Raw genomic sequence first — 12627 nt, 5'->3', positions numbered from 1 at the left:
CGAAATATTTTATAGGTTTAGTTTAAAACATCTAGGTTCATGCCTACTTAATAGTCAAACTATTTTTGTTTGTTTTTTATTTCCAAGAAAATCGAGAAACAAATAGGATTATAATTCCAGTGTGACTTCCAAACCGACCATCATCTGCAGCTGATTGTAACCTGTTCCTAGCCATGCTAAAAAATCTTGCATAGCATTGTATTACATATATGTTTTCACAAATGATTAAATAGAAATCATGATGTTGCAAAATCGTTATTTTTTTTGTAACAATCAAAAAAATGTTTTCTGATGTGAATTTTAAAAGATAAGTTTTTAGAAAAAGTGCAAATAAACAGGCAAATATAAGTTGATTAATATTAAAACGTAAATTTTTAGTAGCAAAACTTCTCTGTAAGCGTTTGCATCTGTCTTTCATTCTGTATTTTTAGGAGGGCCCGGTTTTTAATATACTACATGTTTTATCTATTTATGTTGTTTCAGCAAATCAATTCCATTTGAAATTGGTGAACATTTGGATATTTTTGTGGCGTAATGTTGAAGTAAATAGAATAGTTATTTATCGCATCGTATTATAGACAGCTTTCTGCGGATATTAACATGAAAAATTATAAGATTAAAAAAACAGTTTTGTAAGTAAAATTGCCTGTAATACGATGCTATACATAATTTTTCAGTATGGCTGAGAACCTGTTCTAATCCAGTGGAGATTAATCGGTTTCGCAAAATAATGGAAAAATTTTATTAAAGTTTCTACATTCTATATTTATTGTTTTCTCATATGATAAGCCATTATCTACAGGGATATAAACGGATAAGACAAAATCTGTTAAATTGAAGTACAACCCCTATGATGATACACAAAATTACCCCTTTTGTAGATTACAATTAGTGGATGAAACGTTTAAGCACTCAACTTAATGAACCAAACAATCAAATTTCAATAAAAGTTCCGAAAGTTGTTAGTTCAATAAATAAGAAAACCTTGGGGACTAGTGTAATAAAGAGCCTATTGTCCCCTCCCTCCCCGCATTATCTATTCAAGTATTGGAATTTACACCTTCATAAAAAAAATAAAATTAGTCTTTATCAAGCAAGATGCGTTGTCTTATCTTTTTAAGGTTATCATAACATGTTGCTATTTCTTTTTAAAATAAAAACATTTTCTCAAACATTAAATTTTTTACCTTTAAATCCATAATCTTTTAGTCAATTCAATACAATTATCTATTCAGTTTGTTATTATTCTATGTGAATGGACTCAAAATATCGCAAATCATAACAAAGTAAGTATCTTCATCTCCACTAATTTTTACATATTTCTTCGTAGGGCTCGGCATCCGCGCTTCACACTCGCATGAGACTCAACTTTAAACCCGCTTGTGTGCAAAAAGATGGGTTGCAATTGTGTGGGAACAAGTTAAGATATCCAGCTGAATTTTAAAGTTATAATAAGACGATTTCACTGAGGCTTACACGCGGCTGCCAAACCCTGGTTATTTGGCTGTAGACAAGTCGAATTTAACTCCGATAAAAATATTAGCATCGTAGAGCAAGGTTTCTGTTAAAGCTTAGTTGCTGCATGTCCAATGCCATTTTATTGTTAATCTTTGTTAGTAAAGGAAAAAATTACAATATTTATAATCCTCCTAACGCAGAATTTTACACAAATAAATAGTCACTAAAGATTAATTTGTCGCCAAATAATTCATCCTTGGAATTTAGGACAAGTGATGATTTATGGTCAGGAACCAATGCTCGGATTGGGATGGGTATCTTTGGAAAAGGTTAGTTCTTGATAAAAATTTTGTGGCTTGAAAAAATATTTTTAGGGGTGATATTTTTTTTTTTTGGGGGGTGGGGTGAGAGAGTTCCCCCCCCCCAAGAAAATAGCTTAAAACTACCACAGGACACTAGGTATATTCTCTAAATAGTTCAGCCCGATCGGTTCAGTGGTTTCGTAGATATTAAGCTTCAGACACACCTAGCTATAGACGGATAGACGTCATTCTACTTTGTATTATAGATAAAAGCGGACTTTTATAGATTTATAGGTATTGACAGCCGCTAATATTTGGATGAAATTAGCCAACTGGTTACGATTCTGCGGCCATATTGGGCATCTAGTAGCCATGTTGGCGGCTGGTTCTCTTACAGGAATGCCGTCCTTTGACTGCAGATTCTAAATAGTTAATTGTCTAGCTGAGTAGCATAATAAAATGTGTACTTCCAGCCGTTTTGTGTCAAAACAATAAGGCCTTCAGCAAGCAGCTTAGTGTAGGAAATAAAAAAATCAACAGTTTTCCATGAGCTATGCGGACAACCTTGATGCATTACTAAAAGAAGTATTCTATACGGACAGGCATTAAAAAAAGGAGTCATACTACTAGAATTAGAACCATTCAGACCCCCTGAATCACTGCTGGATAGACAACCTGTATTCATCTGTCAACCTAACCTAACCTAACTAAACTATTCAGGACCCTCTGGATCACTGCTGGATAGACAACCTGGATTCATCAGTCAACCTAACCTAACCTGACTAAACTATTCAGACCCTCTGGATCCCTGCTGGATAGACAACCTGTATTCATCTGTCAACCTTACCTAATTAAACTATTCAGACCCCCTGGATCACTGTTGGATAGACAACCTGGATTCATTAGTCAACCTAACCTAACCTACCCTAACTAAACTATTTAGACCCCCTGGATCACTGCTGGATAGACATCCTGGATTCATCAGTCAATCTAACCTGACTAAACTATTCAGACCCTCTGGATCACTGCTGGATAGACAACATGGATTTATCTGTCAACCTAACCTAACCTAATTAAACTATTAAGACGCTCTGGATCACTGCTGGATAGACAACCTGGATTCATCAGTCAACCTAACCTAACCTAACTAAACTATTCAGACCCTCTGGATCACTGCTGGATAGACAACCTGGATTTATCTGTCAACCTAACCTAACCTAACTAAACTATTCAGACCCTCTGGATCACTGCTGGATAGACAACATGGATTCATCTGTCAACCTAACCTAACCTAACTAAACAATTCAGACCCTCTGGATCACTGCTGGATAGACAACATGGATTTATCTGTCAACCTAACCTAACCTAATTAAACTAATCAGACCCTCTGGATCACTGCTGGATAGACAACCTGGATTTATCTGTCAACCTAACCTAACTAAACTATTCAGGACCCTCTGGATCACTGCTGAATAGACAACCTGGATTCATCAGTCAACCTAACCTAACCTGACTAAACTATTCAGACCCTCTGGATCACTGCTGGATAGACAACCTGGATTCATCTGCCAACCTAACCTAACGTAACTAAACTATTTAGACCTACTGGATCACTGCTGGGTATAAACCTGTATTCATCTGTCAACCTTACCTAATTAAACTATTCAGACTCCCTGGATCACTGTTGGATAGACAACCTGGATTCCTTAGTCAACCTAACCTAACCTAACCTAACTAGACTATTTAGACCCCCTGGATCACTGCTGGATAGACAACCTGGATTCATCTGTCAACAATTTTCATGATGGGGCTACTGACGTTTTTACAGGTAACAAAGAAGGGTACATTTGAGATGGTTTCCTGATACAAAGTGCATTTTTTTTACATCAGCTAGATAACTAATTATTTATCAAATGTTTGATTTCTCCATCTTTACTTATTTCGTACCCAACGGTGTCTTTGTTTGTATCTGTACATTAAGTTGTAAATAATCGAATAAATAAAAAAAATAGTTGCTGCATTAGATACAAAAAAACAAGTAGTATACCTAAATTTTTATAATTAGAATTCAGACAACTATTTAACTCACGTTTAACTGCTCAATTCTCAGTTTACTTGGGTATAATGAGTATTGATAATCTTTTAGTGTGATAGAGGAAGGATTTGATGGATGGATGTTTGATTATATTGAGGTGAAGTTTATGTTGCCCTATCTCTGCGTTCAATGCACTGGACGCTAAAAAATCATGCTAAAGCTCTTTATACAGACTATAAAAATAGGGATAAATTTAAAAACTTTTGGCCGATGTATCCCAAATGACGTTATATTAGAATAATGGACTATTCTTTAATTACGTCATTCGTGATGTTTCGGGCATAAGTTTTTTAATTTATCCCCTTTTTATAGGCACTATAAAAAGCTTCATCATGCAAGGTCATTAAGGTTAAGAAAAAAATGTTGTTTTGACTTTAACAATTCTTTTATTATGGGTTTATGAATCGGTAATACACAGGGAAAAATTAACATTTACCATGGATCTTCAGGGACATGCAATGGGTCATAAATTTATATACAACTTTAATTATGATAAACAAAATTATCCATTCTGTAGATTAAAATTGTTGGTTGAAAATTATGGATACTTGTAGTTCAAAAGTGCCTTACCTATTTTCTGTTTTACTATGAATTATACAGTAAGTCCTCTATTTTTCGATATGTTCGTCTGTCCGTGAGTCTTAAGCATCTAGGGTGGCAAACGTCATTTTCTCGTCTTCAATCTAATATTTTTTGTGATTTCTTATACTAATAGGTATCCAGTATAAGATTTACTTGTTTTTAGATCCGTTTTGAGGATTTGACAGATGTTATGTGTATGGGAAATCAACCCACCCTTTCAGATGATTTCAGGAATATATTCATTTTAATGTATAATAATTCAAATTCAATAATTTCCAAAGAAGTTAAAGGGACGAAGGTGACATTCAATTGTAAAAAAAATCTGGTCCCCAAGGTTTGATAAACATATGCTTTCATTGGTTAGTTTTAAAACTTTGGAGACTTATTTATTAAATCTTGATTGGTTGGTACAAACTAGCATGCTTTCCACCTTTAGTCTACAAAAAGGTCAATTTTGGTTATCGCAATTGGTGGGAGAGCTGTATATATTTTCATCGTGCATTGCCTTTCCCTTAAGATCTCTCATTCAGAGATGGGTTTTTGAAAAAAGAATGCCGCGTTTTTTTGACATTTTTTAGACATGTCGAATAAACAGAGTATACAACTATTTATTTAATTATTTCGCTTTTGTTGGTACGGCTTTCATAGAAGAAAAACAAATTATCTTAAATCTATTTTTGCTGCATATTAATTAATGCATCTTTTTAGAGCTGTATTAGACATTATACAAATGACTAAAATATTAATTTTAAAATTATGAATTCTTTAGTTGTATACTCTGTTGGCATTTACATAATAATTATTGATTGAACGAAGACGATATCGTCTTCGTTCAATCAATCAATGTCTAAAAAATGCCGGAAAAATGCGGCATTCTTTCTCAAAAACCCATCTCAGGAGTATTTCTTCAATATGTTCTCGAATTAATATATGAATAGGTTTTATCTTCATAATGGTTATAATTGCCCTTTAAATGATAAAACAAATGAATAATGTAAAAATTATAGATTTGAAAGTGTACAGTGTTACTACTTGGGAAAAGATGGAGATATCATGAAATAAAACACCAGTTACAGAGAAGCTGCGCTACTTGTGATTTATTTGGCTTTTAAATTACTGTGTAATAATTCATCTTTAGTAAACAGTTTAACTTTTAAATACCAATTTTTTGTCAATATAATGGATATAGTAAATGATAGCTAATAGCAAATAAAATTTTTTTTATTTTACAAGACCTAATGTATAAACAGCTTGACTTCTAAATACTAATTTTATTCTACAGTATCTATACAACATAACCTAATTCTAAATACTCTATCAATAATGATAATTTAATAAAAAAGAAAATAGTTTTTTCATATAAAATGTTAAATATTAAAATTTATGTATATTAATGTATTTTTAAACATCCCCCCCCCCCTGCTGATTATTGCCTCCTGCTAAAAAATCCCTTTCAGTTTACTTTTAACATCCAACTAAACTCAAGGTTGATCATATTATTTTCTTCTTTTTTTAACAACATTTTCTGCCTTTATAGTTCTACAAATTTCTTTATTTTTACCTATCTTTTAATATGTTAATTAAATTAATATGATTTATGTCATTTAGACTGAAGAGGGTGCAATGTTCACCGAAATATATTTCAATAAAAAATAACTAAGAAGTATCAAAGACTTTTTCACTCAGTGAATTTATCTCTAATTAATATGTTTATTTATCATGTTTAGGTTGTGCAAATATTGGGAATACAGACGAAGACCAAACTGCATAACTATTGTGTCACTTTTGATTCCTGTGACGTCATAAAATGAGGAATATGAGATTAGAAGTGGGAAAGAAAACCCATAAAAAAGAGATAGAGAATATGACGTCAAAAGTGGTGCAAACGTTATGCAGTTTGGTCTTCGTCGGCATACAATCCTTATATATTAAGGTAACAGGATGGTTTTTTAAGTATCTCGCTATCCGCTGATCCGACATGGGTCTTTTCTACAGAAAAACTTCTTATCGGTTCAGTGAAGGCATTTTGTAATTTTTAAAATCTTCTCTGAAAAACGAAATAATAAGTTATTATACGTGACATACAAACATATTTTTTTTAGTAGCGAAGCTACTCTATAATTCACTTTGTCCGTCCGACAGTCCGTAACGCTTTAGGGAAAATGTGATTTTCTCGGATAGAACAGTGAAAATTTTATGGAAGATTTCCATGCCCATCTAATCTATACATTGTTTTGTCTATCTCTCTGTTACTTGGGGTGCTAGATCGATTCCTAGATTTTCAAGTTTTCGTGATTTTCTCAATTCCTATTCATGAAAGAAGGCTGAAACTTTCAGAGATTAATTTATTTTACATTCAAAATATTTTCACTAAGTTTCGTTATGATTTGGGGTGCTAGATCGATTCCTAGATTTTTAGGTTTTCGTGATTTTCTCTACTTCTATTCAGAATTGAAGACTGAAATTATCAGGGATTGAATATGCTTATATTCTACATATTTCCATTAAGTTTCATTAAGATTTGTCTATTAATTGAGGTTCTAGATCGATTCCTAGATTTTTAAGTTTTCGTGATTCAAAGGTTGTGTGATTTTAAAAGCTTCGTGATTTCCTTTTTTTATATCAAGTTTAATGTTTATTGTATGACACTGCTCTATAGTAAATTTTTTCCCGATATCCATTCATGATTTGTGAGCTTCGCTACTTATGGATGTTATCATCCTTGTTTGCATTATAAAAAACCAACTTTATATTAATTTAACTTTGATAAATCAAACAATTCGATAAAATATTAATTTTTTCTCATTTTTAAAAATCAATACAAGTTTCATGAAAAATTGCAAAAAAGTTCGCAAATTAATTTTAATGATTTATGAAATCCATAATAGAGCTTTATACCAAAGAGTCATAAAAAGCCTATGTATGACTTAAAATTAAACTTAATTGAAAAAAGGATGACAACATCCATAAAAGCAAAGCTCTGAAACGATAGGACAACCGAACATTAACATTTGTTGAGTGTCAAAACTTAATAAGAAGAATAAAAATAAATACTGTGCCTGGTAATAAGTTGACAAGGCACTCCCCCTACTCTTACTTTTAAATTTGATTTAACTAATGTGTCAGATATGACTACTCTCATTATATACTAATGGACATAAAATTTATTTTCCAGTGTCCTACCTGTATATCCTTATAATGTTATGAAACGAAAAACTTGGACAAATTTATAAATGTTTTCATAGCTGGACACTTAATTTTTCTTAATTGTCTCATCCCTGTTATGAAATATTAAACTTTATTCATGGAAATTGAATTAACCTCCTATTGTCCCATCTCTATATCCCTGCAATGTTACGAATCCAAAAAGCTAGAAAAATGTATAAATGTTTCACAGCTGGATAAAGAAATTAACCTACTATTGTCCTATCCATATATAACTGCACTGTTAGGAAACAAAGACCTTTTACAAGAAAATTGAATTAAACTTCCATTGTCCCCTCCCTACAATGTTATGAAACAAAGACCTTTTTCATGGAAATTGAATTAAACTCCTATTGTCATATTCTTGTACTGTTTTGAAATTGTAATCCTTGATAAATATAAAAAGATTTCATAGCTGTACATGGAATAAATTTTCCGCTGTCCCATCCCTGTATCCTGCAATATTATAAAAACGAAAATCTAATGTATATAACATAAACGTACAATTAATTCTTCAAGATCCAGTCCCTGTATCCCTGTTAAATTTAGATACATTAAACCTAGATAAATATTATTAAAATCAAGTATAATAAGATTTATTCTTGCATGTCCTATCCCTTTCATAATGTTATGAAAAATTTAAAATTGAAAAATGTGTAAATATATAAATGTATCCATAGCTGGACATAGAATTAATTTACCATTGTCCCATCACTGCAATTTTATGAAACATTAAATAAACCTCATTCATGGAAAATTGAATTAACCTCCTTTTATTCTATCCCTGTAATGTTATGAATCCGTAAACCTTGACAAATGTAAAAATGTTTACGTAGCTGGACATTGAATAAATTTTCCTTTGTCCCATCCCTGCAATATTATGAAACCAAAAAAATGAACTTTGTTGTCATAGGAATCAGTATTCCAAAAATTAAATGTTATTTAAGATAGTTACAAATATCATATGAAAAAATGTTGTAAAAAAAAAATCAGCATGTTTTAAATGGACGTATGGACTTTTTTGGTAACGATAGAGTTGCTACGCTTTCTAAATTGTACCTAACTGTTATAGTAATCAACCTGCATAGTTTGAAATCAAAAGGACAATTTTAACATGTCTAAATTATCATAAATAGACGGACGGGCGGACGGACCAAGGCCCCAATTATAGAAAAGCTTTGCTTTGAAAAATTTTCTCATTTGTCCTACACCTGCAATGTTATGAAACCGAAAACCTTGACAAATGTAAAAATGTTTACATAGCTGGACAATATTGAACATACATAAATGTATAAATATTTTTACACTAATCAGAATCGTACACTATGATCCACGCCTATACTTTTGTTGTTCGTTTAGAAGCCTGCTTGAACCCTTCCCATTTTCAATTGTAAAAAAAAAGTAAAAAAATGGAGGCTATTTTTCTTTGGATGTTTATTGTGTACCTTCCCCCTAAATATTTATGAACCTTCACTGGACCTATCATAAGCTACATAGTAAAGGAGAACCATATCGGTTCAGTGGTGAGCGAGATTCTTCGCTACAAACAAAAAAATCCTTACTACTTTATATAGTAACTAGCGTCTGCGACCCTGGCATCTAGGGACTCTATATTCGAAGGGATATGGAAGGGCAGAAAATAGCTTAAAACAATACCCAGGCTTATTTATCAAAATAAAATAGCCTGAAACCATCTCAGGGCCTATAAGAAGCTCTCCTCTAAAGAAGAACCATATCGGTTCAGTGGTAAGCGAGATCCTTCGCTACAAACAAAAAAAGCTTAGTACTTTATATTATAGAATAAGAAGATAGCTACTGCTCCCCTACCATCTAAAAGCTCTGTAATCGAACGGTATGGAGAACAGAAAAAACAGCCAAAAACCAACCCAAGACAAAGACTAAATATAAAAATTTTGCGAGATCCTGTACAACACTCTCATACACACATCCATACGGACATACAGACATCCTATTACTTTTGTGTAATTTGTAAGGATCACTTTCTGATTTATTAATATTTCAAACTAAGGTATTACAAATTTATCTCCAATTTTCTAGCCTTTCATCCTTGAAAAAAAACAAAAGAGATGCGTAATAGGAAGTGGTTAGGTTTAGATAGATAAATATAAATGGGATAAAGCACAAAATAATGCCATTCCTCCCGGTCATACGCCGTCATGCGTCATCTCAGTTTTCGCTATTTGATTTACTATTTTTCTCTATAAGATAAAATCGGTACTTGCAAGATTATTTAATTCGCTTTTAAATCATTTCAATGGTACGCTAAATCAACCCGCGCAGAATTTCAGCCAATCACAGCGGCGCATGTCATGATATAAAAAGATTTTTTCTCAAATCGCGAAATCTGTGATTGAAATTTTACGTCACCTTTCCAACATTGCGTACAACCGCGTACGACTTTGAGAAACGGCATTTTATAATCTTATCCCAATATAAATGGTTTGGAGGGAGGGGAGGGGGTGTATTCCCTTCTAACTTCCTTCCCTATTACACCTGTATTTCCTGTAAATTATGTATGTTCGTAAAATGGAAAGGGATGTTTCATTTAAAGAAATCTTTTTTGTCTCCTTATTCCTTATGAAAACAAAATGTATAATGCATTCTGTTAAATATAATGATAGTTATTTATCACCTACTGGACAGCTTTCTGCGAATAATAAAATGAAAAATGATAAGATTAAAACCAGTTTTGTTAGACCCAAAGGGCCGACTGAAACCTTAAAGTCAAAATAGTTTTTCTTCTTCTGGTGAAATCTTTCTTAATGTATAGTTAATCTATACGATGTTCGTCTGTCTGTAAAAAGGATCTTAAAACTTAAAACTAAATATACTTTACATCGTTCATTCTCAATCAGAAAAGAATATAAAAATCAATATTTTTGGTTAGAGTAATTAGTGGTGAGTAAAATCTACAAATATAATGAAATATACCCACAACTACTAAAACTACGAAACTCCCCCTAGCTACCTTATTTTTTTCGATAGATTACAAATAATGAGAAGGGGGTGGGTTTTTTATACCTAACCCTGCGGGGCCTGTACCTGAGGTTCATTTCATTTTTAATATAACCTATAACCTTATCTAACCTAAAGTAATAACAAACAAACCAAAAACTCCCCTCTCAGTCTCCTAGTTTTCAATTTTTTTTCAAAATAGGGGGGTCGAGGGTTCCGTGCTTAACAATGCAATTTTAGGGAAAACACCAATTTATCTTATCCTTGAAAGTAACTATTGCATGTATTGCACTTTATATCAGGAAATTTTCTCATCCTTAGATGAATTAAGCATATCATACTGAATAAGCGATATAAAGAATAATGAAAAATATTGATTTTTCTATTCTGCAATTATCCAACCCCACCTACTTAAAAGGAAACTACTAACTTTTAATTTCTGGTTACTCCTATATATTTCACTAGTGGCTTCACACCTAGCCTTGAAACAAAAGAAATCATTTCCTTTTTTGGGGTGGGGAGGGGGAGTCATTTTCGTAAGGGAGAAAAGCATCCTCCCGGCAATATGGCTTTAAACCTGCCCTCTGCAAATACTAAATTTCCTAAACCAAAACGATTGGTCTATCTGTTTCAGTTTTGAGTTGTTATAAAATATATCTTTTTATCTCTCTTTATCTATCTATCTTTCTCTCTCTTTCTATTTAATTTTCTTTCTCTCTATATCTTTATCTATCTATTGGGGTGGGGAAAGTTAGGGCAGGGTCATTTTAGGGGAGAGAAGCATCATCATAGTCTTAAACCTGCCCTCTGCGAATACTAAGCAAACGTACGAAAAAAAACGTTCTGAGAACATACCCAAGTTATAGAGTATTTGCGCTGAAAATAAAAATTACCAAAAAAAAGAAAATTATGAAGTGTCCTTTAGCTAGGATGTAGGAGGCTAATTTAAACATTACAAACCATTCTAAAACAATAATGAATCTTTCATTTCCGGTCTATTCATTACAGTAATGTCCAGTTAGGTACGCATCAGCCTTTTTAATATCCTTTTTTTCTAGGGAAAATATTTAATTTCATAAAAAACAAGGATGACAACATCCATGAAAGCGAAGCACTGAAACGATAGGACAAATGGACATTAACACTTGTATAGTGTCTGAACTGAATAATCAGAATATAAAAGTATAAAAGTTAAAGTAAAATTCTAAGTAAATTTGTTAAAAAACTGCTTGATACAGGATAATGTTTATGGACATACTTACATTTTATGACTTGATTATAGAGTTGCTTCGCTTATAATATTGTTCTTTGTTGTCCCAGGAATCAATATACCAAAAATCAGATCAAACGGATAATTAGATCACATAAAAATTTGTTGTTAAAAAGTAGAAAAATCAACATGTTTAAAATGGACGTACGGACATTCTGGTAATGATTATAGAGTTGCTACGATTTCTTAATCGTACCTAACTACTACGAGGATCATCATGCAAAGTTTGAAATCAATAGGACAATTCTAACATGCCTAAATTAACGAATAAAAGCTATATATCTCGGACGGACATTAACATAACCTAACCTATCGGCACAAACACACGAAAAACTAATCCCCATTAATTTTATTTTTTTTTCTCAAAAAAATTACATACACATTGCTGCCTGATGATTTAGAATAAAAATATACCATTTTAATTTCTTAAATAAAATGAATTGTTTATGTTATTTGAAACATATGTTCATTGTTGATATATAAATCTCAAGAATTCAAAATGAGAAGATTTGTTGTATTTTATCAGAAGCTAGGCTACTCTATATCCTATTTTGTCCGTCGGTATGTCATGTAAACGACCGGAAATATAGGGAAAATTTAATGTTCTCAATTTAGGATTTGAAGTCAGATTGCTATTTGACAAATTTTTGGCTGCAATCAATATATATGATTACTTGGATAATGCACCATATTTTCGCCTACTCTAATAAAATTGTACTTCCAGCTGTCTATTAGAGCTG

General features: G+C 32.2%; 1 long non-coding RNA gene across 2 annotated transcripts; it reads left to right on the top strand.

The window, feature by feature from the left end:
- The first annotated feature begins 1066 nt into the window (after nucleotides 1–1066).
- Nucleotides 1067–3428, top strand: LOC145323270 (uncharacterized). 2 transcript variants are annotated; one of them, XR_013880906.1, is made up of 4 exons: nucleotides 1067–1121; nucleotides 1236–1286; nucleotides 1726–1787; nucleotides 2921–3428. It is a non-coding gene; the product is annotated as an uncharacterized LOC145323270 (long non-coding RNA). The 2 variants fall into 2 exon arrangements; XR_013880907.1 differs by lacking the exon at nucleotides 2921–3428 and adding an exon at nucleotides 2704–2730.
- The last annotated feature ends 9199 nt before the right edge of the window (nucleotides 3429–12627 follow it).

This window comes from Acartia tonsa, chromosome 6 (genome assembly GCF_053477335.1).
Source record: "Acartia tonsa isolate MP-2025a chromosome 6, ASM5347733v1, whole genome shotgun sequence".
NCBI lineage: Eukaryota > Metazoa > Arthropoda > Copepoda > Calanoida > Acartiidae > Acartia > Acartia tonsa.
The sequence above is the reverse complement of the archived record's forward strand: the minus strand, read 5'-3'. Positions and strand labels throughout refer to the sequence as shown.